Source organism: Balaenoptera acutorostrata, chromosome 2, assembly GCF_949987535.1.
Source record: "Balaenoptera acutorostrata chromosome 2, mBalAcu1.1, whole genome shotgun sequence".
Lineage (NCBI taxonomy): Eukaryota > Metazoa > Chordata > Mammalia > Artiodactyla > Balaenopteridae > Balaenoptera > Balaenoptera acutorostrata.
In genome coordinates, this window is record NC_080065.1 from 103933743 (window position 1) to 103946130 (window position 12388).

The 12388-nt window shown below is 39.3% G+C and overlaps 1 long non-coding RNA gene across 1 annotated transcript; it reads right to left on the bottom strand.

Annotated features, from left to right (window-relative positions):
- Positions 1-7719: 7719 nt before the first annotated feature.
- LOC130707065 (uncharacterized) lies at positions 7720-11388 on the bottom strand. The gene is made up of 3 exons (XR_009007059.1): positions 11315-11388; positions 8323-8426; positions 7720-7835 (listed from the first exon to the last, which is right to left on the bottom strand). It is a non-coding gene; the product is annotated as an uncharacterized LOC130707065 (long non-coding RNA).
- Positions 11389-12388: the final 1000 nt, after the last annotated feature.

Here is a 12388-nt window from a genome sequence, read left to right on the forward strand (position 1 = left end):
CTCTCACTCATCACATGGCTTATTTCCTGCTACGTGACTCTTCACCTCAGCTCCTTTCATTCTGCTTGGAGACTTTAGAAGCCCTGTGCATGATCCAGCCAATGCCCTGCTTCCTAGTTGCTTAATGCCCTGGCTTCCAGTGACTTTTTTATCCAGTCAACTTTGGCAACTTTTTGCTATAGTCACACCCTGGACACGTTCGTTACCAGTTACCACTTTGGCAATCTCACATCCAAACCTTTCCAGCTCAAGTACTCCCGCTGCAGAATCCTTCCCTATCATGGCAACTTCCAACGTGTCCCTCCGTGTCTCTCTGGACACCCAGAGCCTCTTTCTGTCTTCCTCTCTGTCTTGCTTAGACACCATGACTCATCATTAGAATCCACAACCTTGCTTCTCTTTTCCTCCTAGAAAACTTTTTACTCCTAGAAAACTTTGAGATTTTCCAGCTTAAAATGTTCTCTAATTTCCATGATCATTTCTTTCTGGATGCATGAGTTATTTACAGGTATATTTCTTCATATCAAATATATGGGGATTTCCTAGTAATCTTTTTGTTGTTGATTTTGAGCTGAATGCCTTATTATCAGAGAACATACTCTGATTTCAATCCTTTTAAACATATTGAGGTTGGCTTTATGACCCAATTTTAGTAAAATTTGATTCAATTTTAGAAAAGATTCCATGTATATTTGAAAAGAATGTGTAATTTGCAGTCTGGGGCTCAGGCTTCTATACATGGCTATTAGGTTAAGTTTGCAGATCATATTATTCAAGCTTTTTATATCCTTACTGATATTTTGCCTGCTTGTTCTATCAGTTACTGAGAAAAATGTGTATAAAATACCCCACTATGACTGTAGACTGTGAGGAAAGCCTAATGATTTAACACAGATTAGTGGAAAATATAGAATGAGAAAATGCAAGGAAAAGTTCTGGAAAGAGTGATACAAGTTATTTTTACTTGGAAGTGACACCTCGATTTTTTTTTTTAATGAATTTATTTATTTATTATTTATTTATTTCATTTGTTTGTTTTTGGCTGCGTTGGGTCTTCGTTGCTGCGTGCAGGCTTTCTCTAGTTGTGGCGAGCAGGGGCTACTCTTCGCTGCAGTGCCTGGGCTTCTGATTGCGGTGGCTTCTCTTGTTGCAGAGCAGGGGCTCTAGGTGCGCGGGCTTCAGTAGTTGTGGTGCACGGGCTCAGTTGCTCTGCAGCCTGTGGGATCTTCCCGGACCAGGGAATCGAACCCATGTCCCCTGCACTGGCAGGTGGATTCTTAACCACTGTGCCACCAGGGAGGTCCGACACCTCGATTTTAATCCCATCTTCTTCTCTTTCTATCTTCATAGACTTGGATAAATTTTTTAACTGCCCATAATCTCCTCCTAAAAGATATCATTTAAGTGCCTAGTAAGTAGTAAATGCTCAGTAAAATTTAATTTTCTTCCTTTTATGCAGAGGAACTGAAGGTTTACTCTAGAACAACACAGAGACTATAACTGTAGTCACCTGTAGTCACAGGTGGTTGGATATATTTATGCTTACCCGTGGGTAGAGTCCCTGGCGTGAACCATAGGTTCAGTACTTTCCATCTAATTCTCAGTATTAAAGAATCTCTTCAACATTTGTATATGACAGGTGGCTTAACAAGTTTATTCGTTATCTGTCATTACACAACAAATTACTACAAAACCTAGACAGTTTAAAATCACAAACATTTGTTTATTACTTCAGTTTCTATGAGTCATAAAGCTGGGCCTGGTTTAACAGGGTACCTCCAACTCAGAGTTTCTCAAAATGTCTCTCACAAGGCTGTAATCAAGGTGTCGACTGGCATCAGTCATCTCAAGGCCCATTTGGGGGTGGCTCCACTCTGAGCCCACTCCTGTGGCCACGGGCAAGCCTCCGGTCTTTGCTGGCTATTGGCTGGAGACATGAGTTCCTCGCCACGTGGGCCTCTCCAGAAAGCTCCTCACAACTTGGCAGTTGTCCTCCCTCAGAGTGAGCAAATGAGAGAGCGAGAGAAGGCACCTAGACAGAAGCCATAGCCTCTTTTTTTTTTTAATAGACTTCATTTTTTAGAGCAGTTTTAGGTTCACAACAAAATAGAGCAAAAAGTACAGAGGGTTCTTATATAACCCCTTCCCTGACACATGTACAACTACGCACACCGTGGACATCCCCCGCCAAAGTGGTAAATTTGTTACAAGATGAGCCTATATTGACACAACATTATCACCCAAAGTCCACGTTTAGGTATTGTACATTTTATTGGTTTTGACAAATGTATAATGACATGTATCCTCCATTATTGTACCATACAGAATAGTGTCACTGCCTTAAAAATCCTCTGTGCTCTGCCTGTTCATCCCTCCCTCTTCCTAACCCCTGGCAACCACAGATCTTTTTACTGTCTTCATTTTTTTTTTCTTTTTTGTCCTTTCCAGAATGTCATATAGTAGGAATTATACAGTGGGGAGTCTTTTCAGATTGGTTTCTCTCACTTAGAACATGCACTTAAGTTTCCTCCATGTCTTTTCATGGCTTGATAGCTCACTTCTTTTTAGCACTAAATAATATTCCATAGTCTGGATGTACCACAGTTTATTTACCATTCCATCTGCTGAAGGACATCTTGGTTACTTCCAAGTTTTGGCACGCCACAGTCTTTTTGTAACCTAATCTTAGAAATAACATCCCATTACTGCTGTGGAATGCAGTTCATTGGAAGCAAATCAATAAATCCAGCCCGCACTCAAAAGGGAGAGATTACACAAGGGTGTGAATATCAAGATGGGGGAGGGAGGATCACAGAAGCTATCTTGGAGCTTGCCTACCACACCAGGGAAGACGAGTGTTTACAGCTACCTTGACCATGCCCAACCAGCCACATCAGTGAAAGGATGCCCTTTATAGAGGCTGTGCCTGGAAAGAGTCTACTCTCGTTTCATTGTAGCGTAATTTACCAGAGTACTAAGACTACTGAGCAACACAAATGGATGCTCTTTTTGCTTTTTGAGAAAGATCCCAAAGCAATGCACAGCACTATAAAATGTGCTGCCAGCTCGTTTTACTACAAAAATAGAATCTACTTCTGGCACATTCTCTTGTACAGCTGCCCATTCCATTCCAGTTTTTAAACAAGAGAGAGACCTCCCAATTACACTGTGCCATTTATCCCACTGCTCCCTGTACTGCAGAGTGGAGTATAGAATAGAGGCCAAAATATCTGATAAATAAAATAATTCCAGGATTACTGCACATGTTATATCACATATATTTACTTATACTTCTGTACAGAAACGACAATGAGCTGAATAGACGGTTTTACAAAGTAGGCATCCACTTGAGAAATGTTTGGATGTCATGTTAAAGTGCAATGTGCAAAATTTATAATAAAGAATATTTATTAACGCTCACAGTAAAATACGTATATATGTGATATCATGTTATATACAGATTGATAAAATATCACTGGAATGGATATATGAATTCAGATTCTACATTTTTTTTGTAGGGAAACTTTATACTATTTACCCTCAAGTGGAATGGAAGGGTGACATCTGGTGCTTTTTCTCATCTGCAGATTCTAAAATCCCCATACTAGTCCAACATTTGGGGAAAAAGTATTTGTGAAACCATCTCTCGGTGGGAACAGTGGATCTACATGCTTATTTACAACTTTTAACAGATGAATCCCTTAACTCTCTGAGAGATGTGTCCAAATGTAGCATGGAACCTCTGCTCTTTGCCGTATTGGATAGTTACATCCAACCTGAATATGTTAAACAATTTGGTGATTTCTGCCTCAGGTGGAAACATGAAGGTCCACGATAGTTAGAAAACAGGGGCACCACGTCGCCACAAGAGGGAGTAAAGAGCCACAAAAACATCTCATTCAGTATGTTTAGGGCTAGGCTCTAGCATTTTGGAGAAAACAGAACTTTTGCTGTTTCTATTCCCCCCACACTCTCACCTCTTCTAATAATCCAGAGACTTTCTTCTGGCCAAAGGCAGGCCCAAAACCTGCAGATCTCTCTGTAGAGATGAAGAAAATAGAACCGGGAGCAGCTTACTTCTCCTGTGCTGTCCCAGGCTGACTTTCCAGAGGAGTGCTCCCAGATACCGATTCACACAGAAGTGGGTTCCTGTCTCATGGTTGAAGACACCCTTCAGTGCCTGTCTCTGCTCTCTGATTCACCACCCAGGCCCAAATATCTGGTTTATGAGAATACATGCAATGTTCAGTGATTCAAGTAGTTTTGTTTTTTTAATTTATTTACTTACTTATTTATTTATGGCTGTGTTGGGTCTTCGTTTCTGTGCGAGGGCTTTCTCTAGTTGTGGCAACTGGGGGCCACTCTTCATCGCGGTGCGCGGGCCTCTCATTATCGCGGCCTCTCTTGTTGCGGAGCACAGGCTCCAGACGCGCAGGCTCAGTAATTGTGGCTCGTGGGCCTAGTTGCTCCGCGGCATGTGGGATCTTCCCAGACCAGGGCTCGAACCCGTGTCCCCTGCATTGGCAGGCAGACTCTCAACCACCGCGCCACCAGGGAAGCCACAAAGGAGAAAATGGTAAAGACTCTTTCCCCAATGCAAAAGATGACAATAACTGTAAGAATTAGACCAACAATTCCCATCTATATTGATTTAATCTTTAAATGCACTTTACTAAGGGTGTGGATCTCTTTGCATTTATTTTCTTTTTAATTTTTATTGGAGTATAGTTGATTTACAATGTTGTGTTAATTTCAGGTGTACAGCAAAGTGAATCAGTTATACATATCTATATCTATATCTATATCTCCACTCTTTTTTAGATTCTTTTCCCATATAGGTCCTTACAGAGTATTGAGTAGAGTGCCCTGTGCTATACAGTTAAGTCCTTATTAGTTATCTATTTTATATATAGTAGTATGTATATGTCAATCCCAATCTCCCAAATTATCACTCCCCCACCATTTGCCCCCTGGTAACTATAAGTTTGTTTTCTACATCCGTGACTCTATTTCTGTTTTGTAAAGAAGTTCATTTGTACGTTTTTTTTTTCAGATTCTGCATATAAGTGATATCATATGATATTTGTCTTTATCTGACTTACTTCACTCAGTATGGCAGTCTCTAGGTCCATCCATGTTCCTGCAAATGGCATTATTTCATTCTTCTTTATGGCTGAGTAATATTCCATTGTATATATGTACCACTTCTTTTTATCCATTCCTCTTTTTTTTTTTAAGTGCATAAATCTTTTTATTTTGTAATAAATTTATTTATTTACTTTGGCTGTGTTGGATCTTTGTTGCTGTGTGCAAGCTTTCTCTAGTTGCAGTGAGCGGGGGCTCTCTTCATTGCAGTGCGCAGGCTTCTCATTGCGGTGTCTTTTCTTCTTGCGGAGCACAGGCTCTAGGCGCACAGGCTTCAGTAGTTGTAGCACGCGGGCTCAGTAGTTGCGGCTCGTGGGTGCTACAGCACAGACTCAGTAGTTGTGCCGCACGGGCTTAGCTGCTCCACGGCATGTGGGATCTTCCCGGACTGGGACTTGAACCTGTGTCCCCTGAATTGGCAGGCAGATTCTTAACCACTGCACCACCAGGGAAGCCCCCATTCCTCTGCTGATGGACATTTAGGTTGCCTCCATGTCCTTGCTATTGTGAACAGTGCTGCTATGAACATTGGGGTGAGTGGTTTTCTCCAGATGTATGCCCAGTAGTGGGATTGCTGGATCATATGCTAACTCTACTTTTCATTTCTTAAGGAACCTCCATACTGTTCTCCGTAGTGGCTGTATCAATTTACATTCCCACCAACAGTGCAAAAGGGTTCCCTTTTCTCCACACCCTCTCCAGCATTTACTGTTTGTAGATTTTGTGATGATGGCCATTCTGACCAGTGTGAGGTGATATCTCATTGTAGTTTTGATTTGCATTTCTCTAATAATTAGTGATGTTGAGCATGTTTTCATGTGCTTTTTGGCCATCTGTATGTCTTCTTTGGAGAAACGTCTGTCTAGATCTTCCTCTTTGCATTTATATCCTAATTGGAGCAGTTGAGCTTCTTGGATGTGTAGATCAACGTTTTTCATCAATGCCATTGTTTCTTCAATTATTTTTTCTGCTTCTTTCTCTCTCCTCTCTTTCTGGTATGCCCATTACGTAAAAGCTGGTGTACTTAATGGTATTTCACATTTCTCTGAGCCTCTTCATTCTTTTTCTTCACCTTTTTTCTTTCTGTTCTTCAGACTTAGATAGATTGATCGATCTTCAAGCTTTTTGATTTTAATTCTGCCACTTCAAATCTACTGTTGAGACCCTCTAGTAAATTCTTCATTTCAGTTATTGTACTTTCAGTTCCAGAACTACTTCTATTTGGTTCTTTTTTTATATAATTTCTATTTATTGATTTCTTTCTCTTTTTTTTTTTTTTTTTGAGCCACACCACGCAGCTTGCAGGATCTTAGTTCCCCGACCAGGGACTGAACCCATGCTCCCTGCAGTGGAAGTGCGGAATGCTAACCACTGGACCACCAGGGAATTCCCCAATTTTTCTCTATTTGATGAGACATTGTCCTCATACTTTACTTCTTTACACACTTTACTTCTTTAAGCATGGTTTCCTTTAGTTCTTTGACTATATTTACAATAAATGCTTTGAAGTCTTTTCCTATTAAGTCATCTCCAAAGCAATCTCTGTTGCCTGTTCTGTTTTGTTTTGTTTTTTTCCTATCTATGGGTCATACTCTTTTATTTCTTTCAGATCTTGTAATTTTTTGTTGATAACTGGATACTTTAGATAATATATTGCAGCAACTCTGGATACTGAGACCCCTTTCCCCTTCCAGGGCTTGTTGTTATTGTTAACTTGTTCATTTGTTTAGTGACTTGGCTAGACGATTTTAGTTAAGTATATTTCCCCCACAGTGTGCAGACTCTGATGTTGCTCCTCAGAGGGTACAGCCTTGGGCGAGCACAGTCAGCCTGGGATGACAGTGGTTCTAGCAGGGCTCTCTGTGACCGTCTCTCCCTGATCTCTCTGTTAAACTGTCTGCCCAGCTGTTCGGCTTCACAAATTGCCAGATGACTGACTGTTCTATTATTTTCAACAGTGCCCTGGGGCATAAATTGTTCCACAGTCTGATCCAATTGAAGTGAGGCCTTTTTGGAGGTGTAGTCTTTGAGGCCAGTCTTTGAGGTTTGTTATGATCCCATGACGACTCTTCTTAGCTGTCTCTTTCCATGGTTCTCTCTGGCAAACTTCTAGTTGGACTAGTTTAGTTTACTGCTTTCATGGAGCTACCAGCCTCCTCTTGATTATCACTAAAGTAACCTTGTTTTTGAAACCATCCTTACTTTTGAGCTTCCAAATACTTGGTACCAAAATGAGTCAGTTTCCATGGGAAGGGCTTCAGAGCTCTCTATCATTACAGCCTGCCTTGCCCCCCAGGCAAAACCTCTGCACCACTGCCACGGACATGAGGGCAAGGATAGTGGCCCACTTCTCTCCAAGTGACATCCTCACTTTACAAGAAGAGTCCTAGGCAGAGGTCGGAGCTTCTGGTCTTCTCAGCTTGCCTCTAGCAGCAGGGGACCCCCACGCTATGAGCAGCCTGGGCAAGAGTTATCAGGGCCCTAGTGTTCTCAGCCTGCCACGGTGGAACACAGTCTCCACCCTACAAGTGGGGGCAGGGTGGAGGAAGACAGCCCCGTAACTCTCAGCCACTTTTACCTGGAATTGAGCTTCTGCAACACAAGCTGGGGCCGGGGAGCCGGGGTGGGGGTAATAGGAAAAATGAGTGAGCTGCTCCTCCTAGGAAGACAGTGCAGTCCTATTCTGGGAACTGAGGGCAGAGGTAAAAGCTAGGTTAAATTGATGTAAAATCCAATTTACAAAATATTTTTAGGAAAAAAATATGTTTTTGGATAGAATTTGAGAACTAAAGAGTAACTAGAATTGTTTTATACAAGAGAAATGCTCAAGTCATTTAATGAATGATAATTTGCATTTATACAAGGATCACTTGTAAGTGTTAGGTTTTTCTAAAGAGTTTTGGATGCAGGCAAAGTTTGCATAAGAAAGTAAAGATATTCCCACAGTTACCTCACCTACATTACACTTACATCAGCCAGACTTTTCTATATATAACATATGTTATATATTAAAATATACAACTATAAACAGCATTTCAAATCCAAGGAACACATTCTGATTCAAAGAAGTGTGGATTACTGAAATCCTACTCTATGAAATTACACATATGGTAAGTTCAAAATACAGATAAGGATCCTTAACGACACATGTATCTCACTTATGAAGTCATAGCCTACCTTAGCTTTGTCTGATGTCCGTTTTCCACCAAAGCCTCCAGCGCCAACAACAAAGATGGAGAACTGATTATAACATATAAGTTCCTCCCCAGAATAAGAGTAGACTGAAAAGCAAATGAAAAAAAAAAAGAGGTTATTACCAAAAGACATAACTAGTTACACAATATGTGATCAACAATCCTTTTAAAAGTTTCAGAAACAAAATCCAATTACTAAAAGGCTTTGCAATTTAAAGACACCCAAGTTTGGGATACAGAGCACTCATTTTAATCATTCACTACCAGTCTCTGGAAGGCAGAGAGAAGAGGATCTTGACAAATCCTTTCTGGACTATGAAACAGCAGTTCATCTCACCTCTTCTTAAAGTGCCCCAACTGCCTTTCATATTTCAATTCTCTCCTTCTCAAACCTTTCAAACAATTCCACTATAAAATGCAGACTAACACACATGAAAAGATGCTCATCATCGCTAATTATTAGAGAAATGCAAATCAAAACTACAACGAGGTACCACCTCACACTGGTCAGAATGACCATCATTAAAAAGTCTACAAATAACAAATGCTGGAGAGGGTGTGGAGAAAAGGGAACCCTCCTACACTGTTGGTAGGAATGTAAATTGGTGCAGCCACTATGGAAAACAGTATGGAGGTTCCTCAAAAAACGAAAAATAGAATTGCCATATGATCCAGCAATCCCACTCCTAGGCATATATCCAGACAAAACTATAATTCAAAAAGATGCATGCACCCCTATGTTCATAGCAACACTATTTACAATAGCCAAGACATGGAAACAACCTAAAAGTCCATCAACAGATGAATGGATAAAGAAGATGTGATACACAAACACACACACACTGGAATATTACTCAGCCATAAAAAAGACTGAAATAATGCCATCTGCAGCAACATGGATGCACCTAGAGATTATCATACCAAGAGAAGTCAGAAAGAGACAGACAAATACCATATGATATCACTTATATGTGGAATCTAAAATATGACACAAATGAACATATCTACGAAACAGAAACGGACTCAGAGATATAGAGAACAGACTTGTGGTTGCCTAGGGGAAGGGAAGGGAAGGTGGTGGAGGGATGGATTGGGAGTTTGGGATTAGCAGATGGAAACTATTATATATAGGATGGATAAACAACAAGGTCCTACTGTATTGCACAGGGAACTATATTCAATATCCTGTGATAAGCCATAATGGAAAAGAATATGAAAAAGAATGTATATATGTATAACTAAATCACTTTGCTGTACAGCAGAATTTAACACAACATTGTAAATCCACTAAAATTCAATAATTCAATAAAATTAAAAAATTAAAATAAAATACAGATAACCACACTCCCAAATTTTCAAACATTCTGCTGAAGTCCTCAATAGAGCCTGGAATGTAAAAGAAGAAATAAGTGAGAATGAAGGTATAAGCTTCAGGAGGGCAGGATCATGGCTTTTTTGCTCACCATCATATTCCCAGCAATTAGAATAGTAACTGGGACAGAAAAGGCACGTAATAAATATGTATTAAATTAATTAGTAAATCAATGAACAAACGATGTGACTGAGCAAGTTAGTGAATAAGTAAGCAAGTAATGAATGAAAGACAGCTGTCCCTCTTTCTACTGACTACTTTCCTGGTGACAGTTTGAGCATCACCTAAATCACCAGCACTATAAAACTAGGAATATGATTTTGAATTGTATAATAAGGAAAAATATAATTATAACAAAAAATAAGGGAAGTCATGGTGATTTGCATTTAAAATAAGACTTTTATCCTTATTACACAGAAAATTGGATATCTAATTTCATCTATATTTTATCTACAACTTCTAATACATTATTACCCATTACCAAGCTATAGCTAAATAAATGGAGTAGATCAAGAAAGAATAGTAAAAATTAAAGCTAAGGTTACTGCAAAACTTTTTTGTGGTAGACATTTGGTAGAATGGTGAGAAGACTAAAAGAAAACCAGGAGAGTTCCAGCCAAATGTTAGCCAATATTTGGAATGGTAAGAAAATACCAAAACCTTAAAAAAGAAAGAAGAGGGGTAAGGAGGAAGAGGGAAAGAGAGAGAACAGACACATGTTCTATGTGTCTATGATGAAATACATAGTTTACTTTGTAAACTATGAGTTAACAAAAACAATGTAGTAGAAAAATATTTAAGAGCATTAAAAATGTTCTCAATATATTATTAAGTAAAAACAAGGCAAGTTCCAAAACAACATATTCAGTATAACCTCCTATGTATTTAGAACAAAAATGATAAAGCCTATATTCCAAATACCAGACAAAAACTTTCCACTGCTATTTCCAAAATTTTTTATAATGTTTATCTATTTCTATTGTGCTTAAACTTTAAAACAAATAAATTCTAAGCAATGTATCTTTGGCTTATGTTTAGTTACTAGTATTTCAACATTCATTAAACTACTATCATCTTTTTTTCCACTGCAAATAAAATGTGGCTATGGTGTTTAAACCCCATTATAAGTTCAATAGGTTTGAATGTGCAAGGTTAAGAACCTAACTACCATTTATAAGAATGATTCAGGGGTCAAATACGTTTGAAGTTCCAAAGAGCTAACACAGAAAAGAGTATCTACAACATAGCCTAATTTATCAACTGAGGGCAGTCTATGTATTCATTCCTGCCAAAAAACATACTCTAGGAAGCATAATTCTCCTCTATGTTTGCTATACCAGCCACATTTCTCACCTCTGTGCTTTGGTTATGTTGTTACAAATCTCCTGAAATGTCTCACTCTCTGGACCTCTACCCCAATCTACTCCACCCCCTCCTCCCTTATTTTCTAAAAAAGCTTATGAATTTTTAGAACACTAATCTTGCTTTCTCACAATTGGAAGATAAATAGAAACTTATTAATCAACTTCTGTGATAAAGTATTATGTTACATACAAAGCCTATGAATCTAACAATATTATTATAAGAACTAGAAATGAGTTACCATCCATAAGAATTATTAAACTGGATCCTTTATCCAGGACGTCAGCAACAATTGCTTCACATTTTAATTTTCCTAAAAATGGAAAGTAAATAAATAAATAATACATAAATAAATAAGGAGACTGTTTTAAAGACCATAAGTTATATGAAGACATGAGAGAAATTAACATAACTTCCACTGTAAGTTCAGCAAAGCTAAAAAATCATGATTTAGAATAATTTTCAATATAATGTTGAATCATGAACATTAAAAGCAATCAGAATACCTGAGTCACCAAATTTGAAACATCAATAATTCTGATAAATTAGGTTGTAAAAAGTAACAATTTTCAATCATTCAATGAACACTTGTTAAGCATACAGCCAACACCATCTACCCCATTCCTTCTCAAATCTCTATGGGCTTCAGTTAGACAGTGTTTCTTTCTAACTACTCTGTTCTTTTAGGGACTGTTCCATTATTTAACTGGTAATGTCTTGATGGATTAACAATTATTTGGGAGTGAACTCATAATATTTTTCTCCAACCTGTTTTTCTCTTTTGTTCCCTATACGAATGAATGGTACTATCCACCCAACTGCCAAGCCAGAAACTTCAGCATGACCCTTGTCTCATAAAATAGTGTCTAAGTATGTGGCAAGACTTGAGTATGCAGAGACTGGGAGGAGCTAAATTATATGAAAAGTTTCTGACTTCGTCCTGAAGTCTATGAACAGCCATCTGGGGTTTTTAACAGGGAAGTGACAAATACACTTGCATTTTGGAAATAATATTCTGGCTGCAGTGAGATGAGCAGACCTGAAGGGAGCAAGAATGGAGGCAGAGGGCTTCCCTGGTGGCGCAGTGGTTGAGAATCTGCCTGCTAATGCAGGGGACACGGGTTCGAGCCCTGGTCTGGGAAGATCCCACATGCCACGGAGCAACTAGGCCCGTGAGCCACAACTACTGAGCCTGCACGTCTGGAGCCTGTGCTCCACAAGAGGCCACGATAATGAGAGGCCCGCGCACCGCAATGAAGGGTGGCCCCCGCTTGCCGCAACTAGAGAAAGCCCTTGCACAGAAACGAAGACCCAA